The following is a 26,187-nucleotide window of genomic DNA, read 5'->3' as shown; positions in this document are numbered from 1 at the left end:
GTGTAAGACCCACTAGCAATGTCAAGAGGGGCGTGGGTTCTAGCATCTCTGTTCCTGTGCAGTAGCTGAGAGTCAAGAGTAAGTTTTAAGGTTCTGACAACTCCTCACCAAACAGCATTTTCCACTAAACAGGGCAATCTCAATGCTGACGCTTCATGTGGACTCTGTCTTCCAGTCCCCCAAGACCAAATTACGGGAGGCGCCACACAGGCCCCGCCAGACAAAGCAGAGGCCTCCATCACATCAAAAGAGACATCCAATAGAGATTCGACCTGGGGCTTGATATGTTCCAGCAAAACAGAACAGTTAGAAGTGTCATCCAGTGATCTATAAAGGGCTTTGACATCGGGAGGCAGGGTTTGAGCTACATAAGTCCCATAAATGCCAGCACATAGGGCCAAATGAGAACCTGAGTACTCTTTCCTCAGAGCAGCATCCACCTCTTTGTCCACAGCGAACAGGATCACATCTTCCTCGATCAGAGAAGTCTGAACCACGAGACTGGTCACAAAAGAATTGACTGCAATTCAATCAGCCAAATCTTGTAGGCATTTTTATTTGAAGAGGGTACAAATTATCCATAAACCAGGGAAGCCTAATTTTATCAGGGTCCCTCCATTTCCTCTTCAACACCTCATGGATGGAGGGGTGCACCGGAACATCCACAGTGGCTGCACATTGAAACTGGCTCAACAGAAACCCAGCTGAAGTGCCCAGACCTCCTCCTCAGGGAAGCCCATATTGAACTTGCTGTGTCTCAACAGATTTGGCAACATGTCTCAGTCAACACATTTCCCTTTGTGATCATTCGCACTCAGCCCCTCCTCCTCTGAATCAGAGGAATGAGAAACTGAAACAGGGACCCAGTCTTTGGGCATCCCACTGCCCATCTCCAGCATTGTCTCCCTGATCAAACGATTCAGGGTGGCATCATCACCTTCCCTCCTATGTTTTGAGCTGGACTGGGAAGGAGAAGAAGGAGAAGAATTTGATCCAGAAGAGGAAGACTCCTCAACGTGTATCATCTTCCTAGCATATTTCTTCATGATGCAGAACAGTGCTGCCCAAAAACTGCACAGAACACACTTGCCCCAGAAGAACAGTCACAAGTAACCCACAACAGCAAGGGGTAGCCACACCACTGTTATGCGGTACTCACTGCTGGGCGACAAAATAAGGCATATAAACAACAGAAGGAGTGACAGGAGGCTCTTAAAGGTCCAGCATACAGGCCACTACAACATATCAATGTGGTTCCTGAGTAAAAGAAAATTTAGAAAGATTGATCGGTATAACTCTATCTATCCACAGGTAGGAGCCAGAGTCTCCTCTTTTTGGAATTAGGGCCCTCACACACCCAGTTGGGTGTCATGCTTCATCATAGGGCGTGCGCCTCATCTCGCCAGTGCTGCAATGCCTGACGGGCACACTAAATAGGGCTCTATATCAGAGATCTTTTAGATCCCAAGCCTTAATGTGAAGTACAAGTGTAGGTCCTTGTAGTGTAGATGGGTGTAACGGTTTGCCAGTAGTCTGAAGAAAAATTTAACAAGAAGTCTGAGTGGTACCCTAAACAATTTTTTATCTGTGAGTCCCCTTGTCAGATTAAAAACAGACTTAGCCTCAATATGGGCCTCACGAATGGGGACAATAGACCTGGCGTAATGCCAGAGGCAAGCAGGCAAGTATAAACTCAGTATGAATCCTAATGTGAAATTGGGGGGAATGAAAGTGCCATAGTAACATCGTGGATGGCCCTAGATGGCCTGGGCAGAGGCTAATGGCCCCTGTGAAGTGTCTGAATGATTAAAGTGTATATATAGGACCGCCCAAAATTACAAATGGTCAATGGAGGTGGAGAGGCCAAGTGAAGGGGGGAGGAAGCCACCTCAGGGAGGGTAACCTAAGGGGATTAAGCCCATTCGAGAGGGGTTGAGTCACAGACTGGACAAGAGGACGCAGTTAAGGATGGATAGCCTCAATATTGGCCTCACAAGGGGGACAGTAGACCAGCAAAATGCCAGAGGTGATCCGCCAAGTATAAACTCAGTGAGTCCCAATGTGAAACTAGGGGTAATGAAATGGCCATAGTAACCTTTTGTTCATACAGTATTAGGGCTGCTGCACTCTTGGGGAATTTCTCTGTGAATACGCAAGCCAAAGACCTGAAGGCCCGAAGCCAATTCTCTATAGTTTTTTCCACTCTTGGTTTGCGCTTATCCCGCCTGTCCTCATTCTTTTGTCCTCCACTGTCAGGTCTAATCCTGCCTGGCGTACCACCAGCAAGGAGAATATGTCTACATACTTTTACCCCAAATCCTCTCCTTGACTGTCAGTGGGATGAGGTTCCCTAGCCCGAGTAGCTTGGTGGTTGTTGGTGGGAAACTCGAGGAGTGCCATATGTACTCGCTTGCAGAATCCCGCCCGTCCCCTGACTTGGCCAGTTGGGAGCCCTCAGGTATTGTTGCCTCTCCTGGACTGTTCTGGGAAACTCCCCCACCCCATGCCCTCTGTGCTCCTGACTTCTTGTATTGTGCCTGCATGTTCTGTTGGCCTCTTTTGCTGTTCCTATTCTGGGTGGGTGCTTTGACCTCCCGCTAACCCCCTGTCCCTGCTTGGGTTCCCCCACTGGTGGGGGCTCCTGGCCAGGCCTGGTCCACCATGGCATCCATACCCCTGGGTGCGATGGTATTTGTCCCCATGCTTTCCCCTGGAACTCATTGTGACCCACCCTCGAGTTTACCGCCCAGGGGGCAGTGGGGGCCATAACACGTGCAATGCATAATTGTTTACCCCTAACTGTGTGCAAAAAATGTGCGATCTGGCCAAGCATCTCCTCATTGTTCCCATTCCTCCCCTGCCCCCTTTTGCACAGCCTCCCCCTTATGCCAAGCTCTTGGTCCTCCCCATGGCTGCTGTCTCCACTGGATTTTGACATGCTGCGTGGCTCCCTGGGGGCCACCGTGTTGGCCGCAGACCCCTCGTCACCACTGAGGCCAACCTCCATGTTTGAGTAACTCTCCGCTGCTTGTAGTTGAGCAGCAATGTTCCAGGCCCTTCCTCCATCCCTTTGTCTGGGGTTTATTGATCCTCTCCCTGTAGTCACAGCAGAAGATTGTTGGGCCTCCCCCCCCTTGCCCGTTCGTAATGGGGCCACTGTTTTGGCTGCAGGCCCCTCCTTACCGGGCATTGCTGTGGGTGCTGCTGTCGGCACTGATTTTTTTCTTCTCTTTGCAGGCCCCTCGATATGTTCATCTAGCCCTTCTTTGCCTTTCAGGGCCACCAAAGCCCTGCCTTTTGGAGTAGGACCTCCAGGTCACCATCTAGCTCGGGCCATCCTCTTTCCTGGACCTTCACCGTTCCTTTTTTCCCTTTGATCGACCTTGTTGCACCCTGCAGCCTCCCTGAAGCAGGCAGGTACTCTCCTCTCCCTTGCTGCGGCGCCGCGTCTTCTTGCCATGTCTAGGCTAGTTGCTCAGACACTTTCCCCCAGTAAGCAAGAGCAGTTGACTTCCCCCCCATTCATTACCAGTCACTCCAGCCCCCATGTCCCATGGGACCAGTCCTGGGTAACTGCTGGGTGGTGGGGCAGCTGGCGATGAGTGCGAAGCACGTGCCTCCTTCCGCTGGTCTAACTGCCCCTGCCCGCTGTAACTTATTTGTTCCCGAGGCTGTTTTGCTGCCCTGGGGAGCTGTGAGGTTCAAGTCCATGGACACGGGAAACAATCCAATGCACAACAGACCCCATTTGTTTTCCGGTTCACCGCGATCAGCGATCTTCTCCGCAGGCTCCGAGGTGTGTGCTTGGGGGTTGGGGCGTACACAGCATCACTCGTTTGAGAGGAACAAAGACCTGCATAGCGAGGCAGGTTCACACTCAGGCCGACACCTTCTCTGTGTTTGGTGATCATGGCTGGTTCCAGCCGGTTTCACCCAGCCACTACCACTCCTGCTGGACCACTCCTCTTCTGCTCATAGCCCAGCCGCTCCGTCCTCTTCCCATTGATTCCTGATGCCAATGGCTCTCGTCTCAGGATGTCCGGTAAGCAGGGGCCTCCGGACTTTTCCTTACTTTCTTCCAGCGCTGCGGCATATCCGACAGCGACTCTTGGCGACAGAGACTTCCAGTGAGACGGGGGTTTTCTGTGGTCAAAAGGGGGAACTTCCCCCTTTTAAACCCCCCAGCCGCTTGCTTATCTTGGCCCTGGTTGGCCAGCAAGTCCTTACTTTGGGGGGCACCCAATCCAGTGTGCCCCCTATTTCTCGGGCTTGGAAAGTGGTTTATGCCCCCGGGAGGCATTCCCTACTGGCCCCTATAGGGTCCGGCATTGCCTTCCCGGCGAGTGTTCCATGTACCAGTCACAGAAATATTCCGTAACACAATTCAGTTTTGAGTAAGTTCCTAAATGTAGGATGATCCAGACAGAGAAGTATGTGAATCAGGAGGGCATTCATGTAAAAGGGGGCCTTATAGGAGAACGCTCAACCCCCTGAAGAACACATTTATTCTAAGGTATTGTAAGCAACATCTTGTCTGGTGATCGTACAGCTTTGCTTGCAGGGTCGGACTGGCCGTAGCAGGCACCTGCATTTCCTCGGTGAGCCACCAGGGAGGGGGCCAGCTTTCGACCGGTGGGTGGCTGTTTTTGTGACCAGGGGCCGGCTTTGCTGCATAGCTGCATTAGCAGCCCCTTGTAACAAAAGTGCAGCTGTGAGACGGGAATGTTGCTTTCCACTAACACACCCCCACACACCCTGGTGGCTGGCAGAGCTATTTGCAAGGTCCGGTTTGGGTTCCCAGTCTGGCTGTGTTTCCCATGACTGTAAAGACTGAGCTTCAAGGCTAAATATTGAGGACCTTTCTCCATAAGGATTTTGTGGGTCATACAGTAAATATTAAAGACGATCCTCTTACTGACTGGTAGCCAGTGTAAGGAGCATAGAAGAGGTGTGGATGGATACCTTAAAGGAGCATTGCAAATAAGACGTACTACCGTATTTGGCACCACTTGTAGTCTCATGACTTGCTCATGACTTGCACCTCTCTATGAATGTCCAATCACAATATAATACTGGGATTTCGTGTTTTTGTCAAAGTGTGATTACTTATTCTGATTCAGGATCAAAACCATGATAAATTCAGCTGTCCACAACCCTCATTAAACTTTTTTTGAAAAAACGGTAGAGCACTTTGTGAATTATTGGATTCATCAAGAACACGGTCTGGCTTTGATGTAGATCAATTGTCAAAATGTTGTAAAAATACTGAGAGAGCGCAAATCGAGAAAAAATAGAAGTGCACCATATTTACAAGCACGTTGCATCAGTTTACTAAAGATTACAAAAGAGTGTCGAATTTATAGAGTGAAAATACATAAGAGTGTTTAATTAAATAGATTGCCTATATCAGTGTGAAAAGCTAATGTAGAGATGTTAGAATGATGTTGAAATCCCATGTTATGTGGCTGTTGTAGAGGAGAATGTAATGCTGCTAAACGTAGAAATGTGTAGGCCACATGGCAGTTCACAGAGAATGAAAGGTGCTGTTACACTCTCACATGATATGGATTTTAATGTTGTTGTAATTCAAAGTATTATTGATCATAGAACTGAAATATATGTTTTATAGAAGTGTTTCATATAAACATTGTGTGTAATAAGTTAGAATACTGTTTAGACTAAGAAATTAAAGGTTTACAGAGTGCACGGGCCCGTTTCATGTAATTCTAATAGGCCTGAATAGATAAGGTCATTTCTTTTGATCTGCATGTGTTAGTTAGTGGAATGTCATGTTAAGCATAAATTGCGGAGCCTGCTCAAAGGTTTACGACTTAGAAGATACGGTGGAGGCCAGAATTTGGGGCCCACTGTACAAGTGTCTGTTTGCAGGTGCGAGGAGGTTCCAATCAAGAGAGTGATGAATAGAGTTTTGTTCAGTGAGCCAGGCACAGACCCTGAGGAGGCTTCAGGAATTTCCTGGGGGTTATCATCCTGCCGGAGAAGAGCCTGAGAAGCAAGGTCAACGCTAACGATGGGCCCAGAGGAGTATCAGCATGGAAAATGCCAGACCCGACACCACGTGAGGGGCGTCTCTAAAGGGCGTTTCTATTGTAAATGTGATTTTTGTATTAGGGACAGCACCCCTGGGTGGAGTTAGGGCAGATGGTCTGAGGAACCTAAGAGAGCGGATGGGTAGGCAGATAGGATAACTGTGAGACACCGATTCACAACGAAGACTAAGGGAAGTGAGTGATCTTCTTTGGAAGTCACCACGGCTGACACCTTTTTAGGTTAAGATTTTACTAAGTAGGGATGTCACTTAGTCTAGTGTAGGGACAGTCTAATCTGGATTTTCTTCCTTTCTGTAAATGACTCACAAGTTACAGCTTGTGTCTATTCTTGCAACTCTGATGATTTTTGAATTGGTTTTGGTGATATTCTTCTGCCGACTAAGAACATTTAGAAAATTTATGTTTGTATTGATACCAGTATATCTTTTGAATCTTATTTTGAGATGTTTGTATCTCCAGTTAACTTTGGCTTTATAATAAAGTTTTAAAACTTATTCGTAGTAAGTGGTTCTTTGGAGTGGTGTAAGTCCTTAACCGATTGACCTAGTAGTGGATTGCCTTTTACTCTATGACAGGTATCAACGGTTCAGTCGACCTGAGTTGGGATCTAGATCTATAGCAATATATCAGAAATCCCGCCGTAACAGTTGGTAGCAGAGTAGGATGGTTACCTTCTAGAGGAAGGTGATCTAGACTAGGTTAAGATTACCCCAAGGTCCCTAGAGATCGAGAGATGAGCAGCGGAAGAATCGCCTGCCGAAGAAGGTGCTGACGGTGCGAGAGAAAAGCAGCAGGGCCGGACGAGAGTGAGTATAACAAGGGTCATGCGTTGACAGATTGCGGTGTTTTGTGTTGTATCTGTATTGTAATGTCATGTGGAGTTGAATGCCTGTAGTGTGATTGAGAGAGGGTTGTGAGCACGCGCAACCTGGCAAACTGGCAAACTGGTGAACCGGTGAACTGGTGAAAATCTTAAGTTCGGAGAAGAGCTTAAGTGGTTCGGGTGTATCGAACATCCAGAGTAGTTGTCGACCAGAGTAAAGGGGGTCATGAGATACCATTGATCGCCCGCAGGACCGAGATAGGGGGAACGCAAGAGTGAGTGTGTGGGTAACGGACGCAGGTCGAAAGTTACCGTGTGTAAGTAACCTATCAGTTAAGGCGATTGTCTGGACGTATACGGAAAGACATTTCGTCAGTTAAGGTGACAATTACAGTTAGACTGTGGGCGTACAGTCAAGGAAAGTGATCGCTTGGTCGGAAGTAATCATTTTTCAGAGTATGAATGGGACGCATGCATGACCGGGAGACGAGCTGAGAAAGGAGGGGAACTGCTGCGAAGGGGAGACGAGTGACGTCAACGAGAGCCGCGCTGTGATAGGCCGGTTGGTGTGAAGCCGCGCTGTGATAGGCCGATTAGCGAGAACCACGCTGAGATTGGTGGATTGTCATCAGGAAGTAAACGAACGCGGACAAAATAGAAATTTTGTAGATTTTGAACATGAAGTGTTTTAAATGTTTGAGAGCGATCTTTAAGAGGAAAAGAAGAGAATCTTATTACGGGGAAGAGGCACCGCCAGAGGGTACACCAGCTCATTATATGGCAACGAACGTTGGGTTGCATACTATACTGTGGCTTGATACTTGGAGTAAGATTACAGAAGGGAATGAGGATCTGACTTTTCCGAAATACGGAACGTTTAGACTAGAAGTGTTGCATCAGCTGAAAGCAGTTATGTCCTCATTGAGACCTTTGCCTAGACCAACACAGTTTGAGGCCCTTAATGTGTGGATTAGGGCGGCGCACGACAGGAATTAGAACAGACGCCAAGAAAGGGTAAGGCGATCAGTAAGGGCAGTGCAAGATGCCAAATGGGATGCGGAAGCCAAGAAATGGAGGGTACAGACGATTGAAGTGGATAAGTTGTACCCAGTGAGAGAGGATACAGGAGAAAAGAGACCCATAGAAGAGGATGACGAGAGCGAGTCGGAGGATGGCCTAATAAATAGGTTGTTGATAGATAGACCGCCTCCGGACAATAGGGAGATAGAAGGTACTGAGCTCCCAAGGGAAGATAGGGTTGACACAGAAGGGAATAGGCCACTCCCTATAAAGAATTGGGTACCTACCAAAGGTGAGGAGACACCTCAACATAGTCCTGTACAGAGAGTAGTCGGAAGGGTTGTGGTGCAGAAGATGCTAGCAACAGAGAGGGTTGAGTCTTATGGATTGCCAGATGCTCTTCAAGTACCCGTTACCATAGGTCCTATAGTGTTGGTTTATCACCCAGAGAAAGGGAGAGAGAAAGAACAGGTAGGGTTAGACAGAGAAAGAGTTGAGATGGAAAGAAGGAATAACACGACAAATGCCTGGAGACAATTGCCAGGACCGATAACTTGGAGCACCCCATTGGATTCAGCAGTGGATCCCGAAACAGAACAGGGGGGTCAGAGAGGACCGATGGACCTGAGGGGACCACGGCCGAAATCCTATAAAGAGTTGAGGGCTGACTTGAAGGAATGGGATAGGTCCACAGAAGCACCGAGCAACAGGTCAAGAATAGAAGCTGAATGGGGAAGTCGAGGCAATGGGACATTATCTCACTGCGGGGCTAGCGAAAGCAGCCAGGAGTGGGACGGTAAAAGTCAGGAGAGTAGAGGAGTTACACGTCATATTGATGGTGGAAATGGGCAGGAGCGAAAAGGTAGAAGTACGGAGTGTGGAGAGACGTCTCGTCTCATTCAAAGTGAGGGAGACCAAAGGACACAAGAGTACAGGGATAGGTTTAAGTGCACTCTCCACGCACCTGATGATAACGTACAGCATTGGAATCGTGGGAACATGGGGAACCGCGAAGGATCTTGCCATGCGTCGAGTGATCAGAGATCACAGGCAAATTGCGAAGGCATGGGGAATAATGGAATGTCTTACAATGCATCTAGAGAAACCAGGCAGAAGGGGAAATGTGGGACTATGGGAAATAGAGAAGTGTTTCACTATACACCCAGAGAGGATGGAACTGCATGGGACCTGGAGAGATGGGAGCATGGGAGGACTCCCCATAACACGCCTGAGCCCAGACGTAGGACTCAGAGCTGTGATGGGAGAGATGTAAATGGACTCTCTAGAGATAGCATACTGAAAGCTGTGATAAAAGCCAAAAGACTCGATGTGACCAGCTTAAAATCTGACCTGGACGAGATAATAGATGGTGCGTTGCCTTTAGAAAGGATTGACATGTACGAACAAGATGAGCTGCTGTTTATAGCAAAGGATATTACTCGAAAGGCAAGAGCAACTCATGAGAAACTGTCTGAACTGGCAGACAAGTATATGGTAGATTTGTCCAGAACAAAGGCATTGCAGGGTAACCATAGGTTGCATTATTCAGATCAGGACCTAGAAGAGAGGAGGAAAACTGGATTAAAGACACACATAAGGGAACTGATCACAGGAATAAGAGCATGGAGAGATCTGGATAAATGGGAAGAGAGGTGGTCCAAAAAGGGAACTGTTAGGCGGAGCGCGAATGTGATATCTCCGGAGGGAAGGCTACTGCAGATGGAGGCATTCCCTTTGCGAGAAATAGCGAATGGGAGTTATGTACACGTGCCCTGGAATAGGGGAGATTTGGCTGCATTTACTAACTCATTTCCGAAGTTAAGGGAAAGTCCCATAGAGTGGAACAAGCAGGTAGAGAGGTTTGTAAAGATTTCAAAAGTATTGTGGATTGATTTGAACACCTTATTCGACATTGTGGTCCCAGGAGACTTGTGGATAGCATGCAAGGTTAGTGTCGAATGGCCAACCGCAGAACCAGAAAGGGATGCTCGTACTAATGGACCGTCAGAAATAGTAATGTTAAAATATGAAAGGGTGATGACATGGCTGAAGGAGAAGGTGCCACCACAAGATATAGATTGGGTAAAAATAGACCGAACAAGACAGGAACCCAAGGAAACAGTTCATGAGTTTTATGAGCGATTGCTGAAAAGGTTCAAACAATACAGTGGATTAGATGTAATGGATCCCAAAGAGATAGGACAGTTTGTATCGATGTTCGTTTTGGGTTTGAGACCTGATATTTGTTTGATGATTCAGCAACATTTAATTTGTTGGCAAAACAAACCATTGGATGAAATTTTGAGATACGCAAGGTATTGCAGTGATGAAATAGATTCCAAAGCAAAGAAACTAAAGGAGAAACTGATGATGGTGCAGATGCAGTCGGCTGGAAAGGGTGGACAGCAGCAACAGGGAACAGGGACGATGGGAAGGAAATCAAATAGTCAGAATAAGGATAACGAGGAAAACCCGAGACCTAGAATAGACGTTGCTACATTGAAAAAAACGACAAAGTGTCACCAGTGTCACCGGGTGGGACATTGGAAATGCGAGTGTCCCTATAACCCTGAGAACGGAGACCTAGAAGTAGAGGAGGAGGAAGTTCAAGAAGTTCCAGTTCAAGGGGTGACAGTGCCAAAGAGTAAGGTGGCCAAAGGGGGGACTTCGGCTCCACAAGCTCAGTTCCCGCAGCCACCAAAGATTACGACAGGGGGAAAGATCTATAGACAAATGCCTCTTTTTATAGACGAAGAAGAGTGTTATTACGTTGATCCATTGACGGGACGACGTGTAAGTAGAGAGGAGGACTGTACCCTCGGGGCAGTTCTAGAGGTGGATCAAAGAGGACCGTTTGTCGAGGCTGAAGTGGCAGGGTGTCCTACAACATTCTTAGTAGATACCGGAGCTACTCGATCAACTTTGAGATCGACAGTGGTTCCAGATCTACCAATGTCGGGGGAAACAATTCAAGTGGTAGGAGTCGCAAATAGGAGAATGACTAACCCTTTGACGGAACCAGTGCTAGTGAGAATAGGAAACTACACCGATGAACATCAGTTTGTAGTATGCGATTCTAGTCCTGTGTGTCTGTTAGGAAGAGACTTATTGTGCAAACTGAACTGCACAACATACTGCACACCTCAGGGAGTGGAGATACAGACTACAGACGATGATGCCACCTTTAAGGTTGCAAATTCGAGAGTATGCGTAGAACTGTATCCTACCCTGACTGTGGAGGAGCTTCCTTGGGACTTACGAGATACAGTGTCATCAGAGGTATGGGATTTTACTGGAGAAGAGATAGGATTGATCAAAGGAGTAGAATCAGTGAAGATCATGGTAAAACCAAATGTTGAATATCCAAGAACGCCTCAATACAAATTGACCCCGGAGACGATTGCAGGAATAAAACCCGTAATCGACTCTATGATTCAACAGGGAAAACTGAAGGAAATCGTGGGTAGTCCATGCAACTCCCCGAATATGGGTTTGCAGAAACCTAGTGGGAAATTTAGAATAGTACAAGATCTTCGAAGGATTAATAACATAGTTGTTTCATGTTGTCCAGTGGTACCGAATCCATCAGTGATATTGTTTCAGATACCATTCCAAGCTGAGTGGTTCACAGTGATAGATCTTTGTCAGGCTTTCTTTTCAATTCCATTAGATGAGGAGAGCCAGTATCTTTTCGCTTTTAAGCTGGAAAATCGTGTCCTAACATGGTGTCGTATCCCACAGGGGTATACAGAAAGCCCATCAATTTTCAACCAGCTATTGAAGAAAAATCTTGAAAGTCTAGTACTGCCACAGAACTCGGTTCTGGTCCAGTACATAGACGACCTACTTGTTGCGTCAGGAACGGAAGAAGCTTGTAAGATAGATACCATCGCCTTACTGAACCATTTAGCTGAAAATGGGCATAAGGTATCTCCGAGCAAATTGCAGTACTGTCTGACAGAAGTACAGTACTTGGGTCACCGGATAGAAAAAGGAAAGCGCAAGGTGTCACCAGATAGGATAGAGACGATAATGAAGATGAACTCGCCTACGACACAGAGAGAAGTCAGGATGTTCCTAGGAATGGTCGGTTATTGCCGACAGTGGATAGTTAACTTTTCCCTGAAGGCAAAACCCTTACAAAAACTGACTCACAAGGAGGTGAGTGATCCGGTACCATGGGACAAGGATTGTTTGATGTCGTTCCTACAGCTGAGAGAGGACTTGTGCCGTGCTCCAGCTTTGGGGATGCCTGATTACGAAAAACCATTTTCACTTTACTGCTGCGAAAGAGAGGGTTGTGCTTTGTCAGTTTTAGTACAAACTCATGGAAATGCCCGTAGACCAGTTGCATACTTTTCGGCTACTTTAGATCCGGTAGCCGCAGCGTTGCCCGGATGTCTCAAATCCGTTGCGGCAACAGGTGTCAGCATTAAAAAGTGTGAAAATATAGTAATGGGACACCAATTAGTGGTGTATGTACCTCATTCTGTAGAACTGTTAATGACCAGGACCAAGACACAGCACTTAAACAATAATAGGCTCACGCGCTACGAGCAGGTTATTCCTGCTGCGGAGAACGTGACCCTTAAGAGGTGCTCTGTTTTGAATCCTGCTACATTGATGCCACTTCCTAATGATATAGAAGGCGAGGAATGTGAAGATCACGATTGCCTTGATGTGGCTGAACTATGCACCAAGCCAAGACCAGATATTGTGGACGAGCCGTTGACTGACCCTAATGAAATTTTCTTTGTTGATGGCTCATGTTTAAGAGACGATACTGGTCGGTTGAGAGCAGCTTATGCTGTTTGCACCATTACTGGAGTTGTGGAAGCCGCTTGCCTGGAAGGAGTACACTCCGCTCAGGTAGCCGAAATCATTGCATTGACACGTGCCTGTTTAGCAGGTAGCAAAATTAGAGTCACCATTTATACCGATAGCCAATATGGTTTCGTTGTAGTTCATGATTTTGGGCAATTGTGGTCTCAGAGAGGTTACATGACCTCCTCTGGTTCGCCTATTTGAAATGGGGAATTTGTGCGACTGTTGTTAGAAGCATTACAAGGTCCAGCAGCAATTGCGATCGTTACATGTATAGCCCACACCAAAAATACAGATTTTGTGTCGCAAGGTAATCGATATGCAGACGAAGTTGCTCGCTATTGCGCGGAGCAAGGATATTCTTTCACGGAAGTGGAAGTAGGTGGGACTCAGGAAAAGACAGAGTTAAACATGATGCTAGAAACAGTTGATACTTGGGAGGATTTAAAAGACATGCAAGAGAACGCATCTGATTCAGAGAAAAAGGCATGGAAAACAGCAGGTTGTGTGAAAAGCGAAATGGATTTGTGGGTTTCAGCAGATGGAAGGGCAGTATTACCTGATGAATTAGTGAGTTCAATGGCACGACAGATACATGGTCCATTACACTTAGGAAGAGATGCCATGCTGAGGTTATTTAGGCAGACTTGGTATAATCCAAGGTTTAGGATTGCAGCAGAAGCAGTGTGTCAAAGATGTGTCACATGTCAGCAATTGAACGTAGGGAAAAGAACACCAGTTACAATGAGTCACATTGGGAGGTCTGGGGGGCCTTTCAACTGAATGCAATTAGATTTTATTGAGATGCCAAAAATCAACCGCCTCAGGTATGTTCTGGTGGTTGTATGCATATTTTCCAGATGGGTCGAAGCATACACTACACGCAGGTGCGATACACTCACAGTAGCAAAGTTGTTGCTTAGAGAGTTGATCCCGCGCTTTTTTGGTGCCGACCTTCTTGGAATCAGACAGAGGAACTCATTTCAACAGTGAAGTTGTGAAGATGCTTTGCTCTGCATTAAACATTGATCAGAAGTTGCACTGTAGCTATCGACCAGAGGCCTCAGGTATCGTGGAGCAGATAAACGGAACTCTAAAGTCCCGAATGGCCAAAGTATGTGCATCGACGTCCTTAAGCTGGCCTGACGCTCTGCCCTTGGTACTCATGAGTATGCGTAGCACACCAGACAGGAGGACAGGTCTCTCCCTACATGAGGTTTTAATGGGGAGGGCAATAAGGCGTCCATCTGTTCCAACTACAGCTTTGTTGAATATTACAGATGACTTGATCCTGGATTATTGCAAGGGACTTTCTGATGTCATTCATTCTGTGTCTCCTCAGGTGCAGGCTGCTGAAGTTCCATCTTCAAGAGACCTATGTCACGACTTGTGCCCTGGTGATTGGGTGCTTGTGAAAAAACACGTCCGGAAGAACTGCCTAGATGTGCGTTGGAAGGGGCCCTATCAAATAATCCTGACAACGAATACTGCTGTAAAGTGTGGAGGGCTGCCAAACTGGATTCATGCTTCCCATACTCGAAGAGTTCCAGCACCCTTAGAAGAAACAGCTCCTCTCACAGATGAAAATCAAGCTGTGGACGGCGAACCACTAGAGGGGATCAGTCAAGCTGTGGGGGTGTCGAAAGAAGTTGGGAGTGCTACAGATCCAGCAGAAGAAAGACAGGACGACAGTGAAACTGAAGTTGCTACCGAAGGAGAAAGTTGCTGTGAATAGGGCTCAGACACGGATCAAGACAAGAGTGATCAAGAACCGGGTGTGAGGACAAGAAATAGGAGAACAGGGCGTGGAGAAGCTAGTTGACCTGAGAGAAAGAAGAGGCCGAGCTTGAAGCCAACTCCAGAGAGAACTCTTGCTCCTATATCTGAAGACTCGGATCTGGACGAAGGTGCACAAAGACAGGAACAGGAAGGTCCGAGAAGATCGAGGAGGGTGCGAGTGCCCTGCAGAAGATACGCTACTCCTGAGTGGACCTACCTAGCAGCAGATGTCCAGTGCACGGAGATCCGGGAGGGTGAGGGAAGTGACAGTGACCAGTACTGACCCAATCATAACATTGGAAGTAGTGTTGTTGGTACCAGGAGTGGAGGTCGAAGGGTTGCTGACACTCACTATCCCCAATCCTCCTTATCTGAGCAGGATAAGAGAAATGGTTTTAAACAGAATAGAATTTCCGACTTTTTGTTCAACGATGCCAACACTCGACGAGATCATTCTTCGTTTAGAAATATTAGAATACGTGATTAGAGCCGCTGGAACACGTATGATTCCAGATTGCTAAAGACTTTGTAAATAAACAGATTGAAAGATAACCTAGCGCCAAGTGGAAGAAGAAGAAATTTAGGGACTTCCCATTTAGTGGACGGAGAAGGGCTAGGGTTGTCTGTTGCTATAGAACTCAAAGACTGATCTTGCAGAAGCGATTATCAGCTTCAGGTGTGGTTCGGAAAGGCTGAATAAGCAAAGAAAAGAGACTTTATGTTGTGAAAGAAAATCAGAACTACACTGTCTTGAGATCATGGAGGCCGGCAACCCAAACCGCAAGACAAAATGCATAGTAGGCACACTTTTAGTGGGAGTAATTTTTCTTATAGTTTTAGTAATGACTATATCATATGTAGTGGGACATGAAAATGAAGAGAAGGCAACAAAGGAAGCAAAAATTGTATCGATACAGAAACCTACTACTGCTGGTCAAAGGGGGGACAATACAGAGAAAGATAAAGCTTTACTAGCAGCAGAGACTCGTAGGTTGCATGTGGATGAATCACAGGGAAATTTCAAATCAAATGCATATGCTAAATTGCTTTATGAATATATTGATGCTATGGAGGCAAAGAATTGCTACTTGTGCATGCAATTGCCAGCCTCTGTAGACAAAGGTATTAGATATCATCATCTTCCATTGACTTATGGAATCACATGTAGTTTGTTGCTTAGTATATTTTATGAACGTGATGGTTTAGAGTATTATTTTTCAAATTTTGATGCTGTTTTACCAGAAGTTCCAAACTATAAGCACATGAACAAGTGGGATTATTATAAGAGTGAAGATAGATTAAAGAAATTTTTCATTCCTTGGAAAACGTTGGATACTTCACATGCCCGAAGAAATAATTTGACTTGTAAAGTGTCAGAAATTGAGAAAAGGTTTATAGGACAGGTGGATGATCGGTATAGGAGACAGAAGATCTTAAAGGCTTCAGGCCAATGGAAAACAGATTGGACCGAGGAAGAAAGGTCACACAAAAGAAAGGGTAGTAATGGTCCAATAGCTTTAGATCGAGAGAAAAAAGGGAAACTGTGTATATATAGGGGTAAAACCTATTATGAGAATGTGTTTGTGGGAGAAGTAAATTGTGAACATGCTTTCCAATTAGAATATTATACAAAGGATTTCTTGAAGGGAAGGCAGGTGATCCCGAATGTATATTTTGTTTGTGGAAGAAATGCATACGTGAAACTACCGGATAATTGGTATGGATCATGTTATTTAGCAATTGTCTTCCCCAAAATATACCATGCTAAGGATCTAGAAGTTATAGAGGGAGGAACTCAAGCTAGAAGAAGAAGGGATGTAAACTATGAGGAGGTAGTTGGAGACGTATTTGGTGCTATGTTTCCTCTTTTAGGGATAGCACTGAATGATGTCAAGATTAGAAGACTGGCAACAGTTGTAGATAGGTTGTCCGCCAGTACTGCTAGATCATTAATGCTGGTGGAGGGAGAGATGCAATCGATAAGGGCAATGGTTCTTCAGAACCGACTTGCTCTAGACGTTCTGTTAGCCAAAGAGGGAGGAGTCTGTAAGGCTTTGAAGGTTCAGGAATGTTGTACTTACATTCCAGACAATTCAAAACCTCTAGAAAAGTATATACGGAACATCACTGAAATTCATCAAGAGATTGAGGATTTGACACAGGTAAATGTGTGGGAAAAAGTAGGTCATGGAATGGGTAAAGTTGGAGGTTGGTTTGCCAACCTAGGAAAGGGTTTCATTTGGTACATACTGAAACCTATCATCATGATAGTGATTTGTATAATCACCTTGTGGGGATTGGTGCGGCTGTACCAATGGTATAGATCAAATAGGTTGCAGAGATCCATGAGAGAGCAGGAGAGGAGATTAGCTGCGATGCAGGATAATCAGTACAGGAGTCTGAGGGCTCTAGAGATGATGAAACGAGAGAGTACTGCAACGAGTTCTGTTTGATTCAGTTCATACCTCAGGGATGGTGTTGTGATGGTGATGACTACTAAAAGTCATCAAAGGGGGGAACTGAGAGAGCGCAAATCGAGAAAAAATAGAAGTGCACCATATTTACAAGCACGTTGCATCAGTTTAGTAAAGATTACATAAGAGTGTCGAATTTATAGAGTGAAAATACATAAGAGTGTTTAATTAAATAGAATGCCTATATCAGTGTGAAAAGCTAATGTAGAGATGTTAGAATGATGTTGAAATCCCATGTTATGTGGCTGTTGTGGAGGAGAATGTAATGCTGCTAAACGTAGAAATGTGTAGGCCACATGGCAGTTCACAGAGAATGAAAGGTGCTGTTACACTCTCACATGATATGGATTTTAATGTTGTTGTAATTCAAAGTATTATTGATCATAGAACTGAAATATATGTTTTATAGAAGTGTTTCATATAAACATTGTGTGTAATAAGTTAGAATACTGTTTAGACTAAGAAATTAAAGGTTTACAGAGTGCACAGGCCCGTTTCATGTAATTCTAATATGCCTGAATAGATAAGGTCATTTCTTTTGATCTGCATGTGTTAGTTAGAGGAATGTCATGTTAAGCATAAATTGCGGAGCCTGCTCAAAGGTTTACGACTTAGAAGATACGGTGGAGGCCGGAATTTGGGGCCCACTGTACAAGTGTCTGTTTGCAGGTGCGAGGAGGTTCCAATCAAGAGAGTGATGAATAGAGTTTTGTTCAGTGAGCCAGGCACAGGCCTGGAGGAGGCTTCAGGAATTTCCTGGGGGGTATCGTCCTGCCGGAGAAGAGCCTGAGAAGCAAGGTCAACGCTAACGATGGGCCCAGAGGAGTAGCAGCATGGAAAATGCCAGACCCGACACCACGTGAGGGGCGTCTCTAAAGGGCGTTTCTATTGTAAATGTGATTTTTGTATTAGGGACAGCACCCCTGGATGGAGTTAGGGCAGATGGTATGAGGAACCTAAGAGAGCGGATGGGTAGGCAGATAGGATAACTGCGAGACACCGATTCACAACGAAGACTAAGGGAAGTGAGTGATCTTCTTTGGAAGTCACCACGGCTGACACCTTTTTAGGTTAAGATTTTACTAAGTAGGGATGTCACTTAGTCTAGTGTAGGGACAGTCTGATCTGGATTTTCTTCCTTTCTGTAAATGACTCACAAGTTACAGCTTGTGTCTATTTTTGCAACTCGGATGATTTTTTAATTGGTTTTGGTGATATTCTTCTGCCGACTAAGAGCAATTAGAAAATGTATGTTTGTATTGATACCAGTATATCTTTTGAATCTTATTTTATGATGTTTGTATCTCCAGTTAACTTTGGCTTTATAATAAACTTTTAAAACTTATTCTTAGTAAGTGGTTCTTTAGAGTGGTGTAAGTCCTTAATCGATTGACCTAGCAGTGGATTGCCTTTTACTCTATGACAGGTATCAACGGTTCAGTCGACCTGAGTTGGGATCTAGATCTATAGCAATATATCAGAAATCCCGCCATAACAATACGATATCATATATCATTGTAGTCTAAAAATCTGAAAATGACGTTTGACTATTGAGTAAAGTAGGATATGACAAACAATTACCTATATGTTCCGTGTTATGTTTGGCGAAGAAAATGGTCCAGAAACTAAATCCAGTTTTGTAGGCAGAAAGGATGATGGGAGGAGGCAAATTGTTAGCCACTAATTCATCTACACAACATACATTTGTTATAATTGAGGTGGAAATATGTATGTAATGTTAGCACTAAAAGCTGCCCGGTTTGCACTAAAGGGTAGTTAATTGCCAACTTTTTCTTCGATTCCTCGCAGGTGGGCTGTGACGGGGTCCCGGAGCAAGCCGTTACCAATACGGAACTTATTAACAATTGGTGGGATGCCACCGCCCTTTCACCTCCTGCCTTTGGTTCCCAACAGCTGCCGGCTCTCTCCTGGACAGACGAACAAGAGTCAGGGTGGCCGATCGAGAAGGAGGAAGACGGGCCCTTTAATTCTGCAGCATGGGTTCACGACGCCCCGCCCCCTGCCCTGCCGGAACCCGGAAAAGGAAGAGGAGACTCGGAGAGGACGGACGGCGTATTCCCGGAGGTGCATGGAGGACGGAGAGTTGAGGCGAGAGAAGAGAACGATATCAGCGACCTGCAACGGGAGGAGCGACGAGGAGAAGCAGAGACGAAGCCAGGAGGCCAACGGAGCCACGAGTCGCGCTGCCACGCACCCAGGGGAGGGGCGTGGCTACAACAGGTACGGGGCCGGGTAGCGGGTTGGATGGCACAACACGTCTCACCTCCTCTGCCTCCCTAGCGTGCACAGTCCAGTGTAAATATTCCCCAGCCTATCCTCCCAACACGAGCACTCCTACACTATTGGAACTGAAGTGCACTCTCACCTGTTGTGTCCCTCACTCCCGGCCCTATGAAACCCGGGTGATTACGGATGCCTGACTCCCTTTTCTCCTTTTGTTTTGGGGCTCCTGAGCGACTACAGTCAAGAGTATACGACTGGCCGTGGATCCGGTGAAGCAACCTGGAGCCTCCACGGAGACCGCCCTTTGACCCCGCCGCTTTCGCGAGAGAGCGGATAACGAGCAGACAAAGACGTTCATATACCAAAATAAAACCATCCCTTAAAGCCTTACTAAAGGACTCTGGTTCTGTCCTTTCCTCGGCGTCCACCCTTGGTGCTTCTAGCATTAACCTTACAGTGGAGGGTTCCCCTGACCTGGGACATGGGCCTTTAACTCTTCTGGAGCCACCAGTTGTGGGGTATTTCTGGAAAGCTAACTAGGTGACATGGATTCTTGTTTGTCTTCTATGTAAACAGCTATGTTGGAGAAACGCGGAACGTCTACTGGTACAATTAAAAAGGCAAATTCCCAGAGGAGAAACCCATAGATAGAGAGGTTTCTCCACTGTAAAACAATTCCATGTGGAGACAAATATGCTTAAATGTGCTTTAGAGACTAACAGCAAAATGATTGTCAGTCAACCTGGCGAAGGTTTAGGAAAAGAGGCTTGAGTCTGGAAATATACGAAATCCGTTGTTCTCAAAGGACAACCCTTCGGACATTTGTACATTCCAAGCATGTGTACATTTTGGACAAATACTGGCATATCTTTAAGCGTCTATATTTATCTTACTCTCTGAATTTGGTGGCAAATGATGAAATAGCACCAATTGTCGCTTTTGAGTTTTATGTTCAATGGACTTACCAGTTAGTCCCTAATGGAAAATTATAATAGCTTGCAAGTGAGACAATTGTCAAATAAGTTTTCAGAGCAGATTAAGGTCAGCAAAAACGGTGTTTCAGTGGTTTATTAGCACTTGCTATACAAGTTTTGATAAAGAAAGATCTCAATATATTTGAATTTTGTAGGTTTGAAATGCAGTGTGTGGTATCTCCCTCCTTGTTCCCCCCGGCGGCTCCGCGTGTGATGGTGCTGCTCGCGGTGACATCACTTCGAATGTCACCGCGACCAGCGTTCCAAGGCGAGCGCCGGGGACTCTGAGGGTGACAGCGTTCCCGAGAGGCTGTGGCTGAGGTCGTAGTTGTATCATCCTACTTCTGATAATGAATCATCTGTTCCTAAGCAGCGGTTCCTGAGTCTTCATTCACCGCTACCACACTGGCGACGAGGGTCAACCCCTGCGACCTCAACACGCCGAAGAACGAAAAGGAAGTGTATTTATCCTACAGCTGTCTCGTGTAATCACCGCTGACTGAAGGTGAAGAGTATCGGGTTGCAGTGGCCGACCACAGCACGAAGCGCCGGCCGGTGTATGAAACAGCCCCAGCGTCGGATGGTGTCGGACAGACACTCGGAGTAGACGTGAAGGAAGGAAAGGTGCCCCGCTCTAGAGTGGCTGCGGGTCTGCGTGGAGTCCATGCCTGGCTGTCACCTCCATGAAGTAAGGTAACGCCTGCAAGCCACCCCTGCGCGCACTACCCAGACTCTTCTCTACGTCCCGCGTGGTGCATTATCCTGTCTGCAGCCTTCAAGCTGAGTGGGATGCCTCTTCGTGTCTGAGCCTGCCAGCGGGAGCCATGGCGCCAGTAGGGAGCGTGGCACGCAGTTATCTCACCGTCCTCGTCTTTTAGTGTAGTTGGTGACTGGCTGTCACCTTTCCGGGACAACGCGAAAGCGCGAGGGGATCCTGTTCATTAGGCGGCTGCCTAGTGACCGAATACATCACCTGCGAATTTCAACCGTCAGGCTGGCGAGAGGCTTTTGTGAGAAGCATTCCCTGAAAGTACACGCAGCGAGGCGTGCGTGTGCGTGTCTAATTACCGGTCACCTCAGAGGGTGTGTGTGTAGACAAACACTGTTGGCCATATACATTTGCTGCCACATGTGATTGGGCTCTGCCTGTCGAGTTGAGGAAAGTGCATTTGGGGCAAGGAATTGTGTGTGTTTCAACGCTGGAAAGTAGAAGTGAACTCAGAAGTTTATTTGCACCTTTTGGAACTTACTGATGGAACTGCGCTGGCTGTGATAGAAGGTCGGTTATTCCTGCCTTTTGGACAAATTGGACTGGTAAAACTACAAGTCTTGCGCTGAGCATCTTCGAGCTCAGTGTCTGTAGGCTGTGCGTGGTAAAGAAGACATATACTCATAGTTTTGGGTTTGCGTCACTGCCAGTTAAAGATCTCTCCCTCACCCTTCATGTACCCGTAGGCTCACCTGTACCTTAGTATCAGTTCAGTACCCAATTTTTATGTTCTGTGTCCTTTAATGAAGAAAGGTGTGCGGTGCAGAGGTTTTTCAACACAGTTTCCGCTAGTTGCTGGACTAGATCTTACCACCATTAGCACAAGTGTGTCCTTAGCGGTGTCGCAGGCATTCCACTCTTGGTACAGAAATATATTGTTTTGCCTGCATTCCAAGTCGTAGAGTGGGTTGGCGGATTTCTCTGGGAGGGTCATCCCACGCCTAAATCGTTGTGGTATTGAAATGCAAAGTGTTACCCCTCCACCTTTTTTCTTAACCAGCCCAGGTGACCCCACCATCATATGGAAAAAATGGAAGAAAGTGTTTTTAAACTATGCTACTGTGTGTGGGCCTAACCTGGGGCTAGAAAGAAAAGTGGCCCTGCTGGCCTATTATTTGGGCGCGGAAGGAGAGGAAGTCCTAGACCATCTCCCGGAGTTAGGGGCACAGGAGGCAAGGGGTCTGAATGAGTTTGATATTAGTCTAAAGAAGTTAGATTTGCACTACCTCCCCAAGACCAGCACAATTATGGAGAGGTACCATTTTGGTAAGAGGGCACAAAAGGAGGGGGAATCTATAGAGGATTTTGTGTCTGACTTGAGGAAGTTAGCTGCAACGTGCAAGTTTGGGGGAGCGAGCGAGGAGAGAATTAGAGACCAGTTCGTGTTGACCTGCAGGATAGAGCGAGTGCGTGAAGAGCTTTGGCTTAAAGATGACCCGCCATTGAGAGAAGTTCTCATCATAGCCAAGCAGGTAGAGCACATGTTGCAATGTGTCAGAGAAATTAAGCAAGATGCAGGGGAAAAGAAGAACGACGACAAGACCAATGTCAGCGAGGTGGTGACCGAAAGTGAGACTGTGTCTGTAGTCAAGGGTCAGAAGGCAGTGGGCAAGGAGCAGAAGGAAAGCAGACCGGGAGGGTCATACAAGGGTACCTGCTACAGGTGTGGGAAACAAGGGCATCTAGCCAACGACAAGGAGTGTCCCGCCCTCAGGTTCACTTGTAACAAGTGTGGCAAGAAGGGCCATTTCAAGCAGTTCTGCAAGAGTGGGCAGGGCGCCAGTAGACAGAGTAGAGACAGAACAAATGTGGTGAGCGACGAATTTGTTGTGCAAGTACAAGAGTTGAAGGCGTCAGGTCCCAGAAACCCCTTGTGTGAAGAAGTTACAGCACAGGTAGAAGAAGAACAAGTAGAGAGTCCCAAAGACACAATAAAAGTTGGGAATGTTGAGATAGATGCATTGTTTGACTCTTGTTCTCGAATAACTATCATTAATGCCAATGAGTTCTCACGTGTGTCAAAAGGCAAGATAATCTTGAGGAGGTTAGACCTGAGACCAGGAGGGTATGCGGGGCGCCCCATCTCCATGAAAGGGTACTTCCTGAGCAAGATCGAGTACAGAAACAGGTCTACTGTCTCCAAGGTATATGTGTCCACTGTAGGGGATAACATTTTGGGGTGGCGTGCACAAAAGGGGTTGGGGGTGTACCTCAATCCCAACAGTAATCCCCAAATTTTGATACAGGAGATACAGGAGGGTGAGGCTAACTTCACAAGAGAATTTGAGGAAGTATTTAGAGAAGGGCTTGGGTGTTTGAAGAACTACTGCCACAAAATCAAATTGAAAAAGGATGCCAAGCCCGTTGTAGCAAAAGTCAGAAGACTCCCCATAGCCATTCAGGAGGAAGTCAGAACTGAACTTGAAAAACTGTGCAAGGCAGGAGTTATCGAACCTGTGGAGGCGACCGAATGGTTGGCGCCCATCGTGGCAGCGAAGAAAAAGGATGGGTCAGTCCGGCTCTGCATTGATTTGAGGGCTCTCAACAAAGAGGTCGTCGTTGACCGATACCCCTTGCCGAACATCACCCAAATGATGAGCATGCTTGAGGGTGCCAAGGTGTTTTCCACCCTCGATCTCACCTCGGCCTATTTCCAGATAAAACTTCACGAGGAGTCTCAAGAACTCACTGCTTTTGTGACACCCATGGGCGCTTACAAGTTCAAGAGGATGCCTTTCGGCCTAGTCTCGGCAGCTGCCGTCTTTCAAAGAATCATGGGCAACATCCTAAAAGGCATCCCGGGCGTCATGTGCTACCAGGATGACGTACTGGTGTTCGCAAAAAACCAGGTTGAGCATGATCAGAGACTTAGATGTGTACTGGGGAGGTTTTTGTCCCAGGGTCTTACCGTGAAGAAGGACAAATGCGTTTTTGGCTGTGCCGAGTTGGATTTCCTGGGTCACAAGATTACAGCAGGAGGCATACGTCCTAAGGTCGAGCTCCAAGACACCATTGTGAATTTGACTCCACCCAAGAACAAAGACGAGATCAAATCATTCATGGGGATGTTGGAGTTTTATGGCAAGTTCATCAGAAACCTAGCTGGCAGGACTTATGCCATCAGGCTGTTACTGAAGAAAGAGAGCGAATTCAAATGGAGCCAAGACTGCCAGAGCGAATTCGAGGATGTAAGGAGAGCTCTTGCGGAAGCCCCTAGTTTGAAGTCCTACATGCCCGGCCGGTCAACGATCCTCACCACTGATGCAAGTGCTAAAGGGTTGGGAGCGGTTCTCACCCAGAAAGGTGCGGAAGGAGAAGAAACGGTGGCCTTCGCCTCAAGGTCACTCCAAAAATCTGAGAACAACTACTCAGTAATTGAAAAGGAAGCGTTGGCGGTATCCTGGGCAATAGGCAAATTCAGAGACTTCCTGTGGGGTACGCAGTTCACCCTCCGGACCGACCACAAACCGTTGGTAGAAGTGTTCAGCAAGAAGGGATTTGATGCCATCTCCAGTAGGATAAGGCGTTGGGTGGTCAGTCTCCAGGAGTACACCTTCAATGTCGAGTATGTTCCGGGAACACAAAACCTTGCAGCCGACTGTCTGTCCAGGCTTGTCAGTGACGCAGAAGCGGGTGACATGCGAGACAAAACAGATGAAGATGAAGAAGGATTCATGGTTGAGAATGTCTGCACCGTCCAGAAGGCGTTGGGAGAAGAAACGTGGAGAATGGCACAAGAAGAGGATAAGACCATGGAAGAAGTCTGCAGAAGAGTGAGAGGTGGATGGAAGCACGTGGACAAACGTGTTGAAGAGCTGCGGCCCTTCCAGGCTGTAAAAGATGAGTTAACCATTGTCGACGGATGCCTGTTCAGGGGAACAAGACTTGTACCACCAGCTAGTGTGAGAGACAACCTGGTCGAGATAGCTCACGAAGGGCACTTAGGAATCACTAAGACCAAGCAAAGACTCAGGGAGAGCTATTGGTGGCCGAACATGGACCTGATCACGGAAAGAAGAATCAGGGGGTGCATCCCGTGCTGCAATAGCGACAAGGTTCTGAAGCAGCAGACACCACCCATGGTGTGTAGGCCGCCCCCGTCGGGACCTTGGGACGAGTTGGCTTTGGACATTTTGGGCCCGTTGTCCGGGGAACTGCGGACACCTTACATCTTGGTGCTCGTGGATCTGTATTCTCGGTGGCCGGAGATAAAACTCGTCAGTGAAGTCACGACAAAGACGGTCATCGGATTTTTGCAAGAGGTGTTCATCCGTGAGGGGCTCCCCAGCAACATTCTCACTGACAACGGAGTGCAACTATGCTCGAAAGAGATGGGGGACTTCCTGGAAGAAAGAGGCGTCGGACACAAGCGATGCGCGTTATATCACCCAGAGACCAATGGCATGGTCGAACGCTTCAACAAAACCATCAAGGAGAGCATCCAGCTGGCCAAAGCCAGTGGAGTAAATTGGAAAGAAGAATTGTGGAGGCGTCTGGAAGCATACAGGTTCACACCGCATCAGACGACGGGCGTCACCCCATTCGAACTGCTCCGTGCAAGGACACCCAACACCAAGCTTACCCCGGGGTGGATGGAATGGCACAAGGGGTGGTCGGACCGAACCAAAGAAAAGGAGAGCCTGAGGAAAATTAAACAAGCCATGAAGGTGAGAAAAGAAGGATACGACCAACGCAAGGCCACACGTGATGTTGATTTCAAAGTTGGAGACGACATAAAAATCAGAGCTCCCACAGGGAAGGCAAGCTGGTCAGAGTACAGCAGTCCCACGAAAATCACAAAACTTTTCAAGAATGCAGTCAAGACCCAAGAAGGGAAAATATGGAACCTAGGGAGGGTTGTGAAGTACCACCCTCCTGTTGAGGTCCCAGAAAGTGTAAGGGAGGGGAAGAGTGGTCCTAGGAAGGATAGTGGTTTCACTGTCAGGAGACCGTCAGGTGTTTCTCATCCAGGCCATAGGCCCAACAGGAGAGTGACCAGACCTCCCAGGCGTTTTGATCAATATGTAATGATGTAACTGTTGCCATTTTACCTAATGTATGGTCTTAACCTAATTCTGGTTTCTGCACATTGTTTTATCCTATGTTTTCAATGTCCGCAGGGAAGGGGGATGTGTGGTATCTCCCTCCTTGTTCCCCCCGGCGGCTCCGCGTGTGATGGTGCTGCTCGCGGTGACATCACTTCGAATGT

The sequence above is a fragment of the Lissotriton helveticus genome, chromosome 4_1 (genome assembly GCF_964261635.1).
Source record: "Lissotriton helveticus chromosome 4_1, aLisHel1.1, whole genome shotgun sequence".
Classification (NCBI taxonomy): Eukaryota; Metazoa; Chordata; class Amphibia; order Caudata; family Salamandridae; genus Lissotriton; species Lissotriton helveticus.
This window is presented reverse-complemented; position numbering follows the sequence as displayed.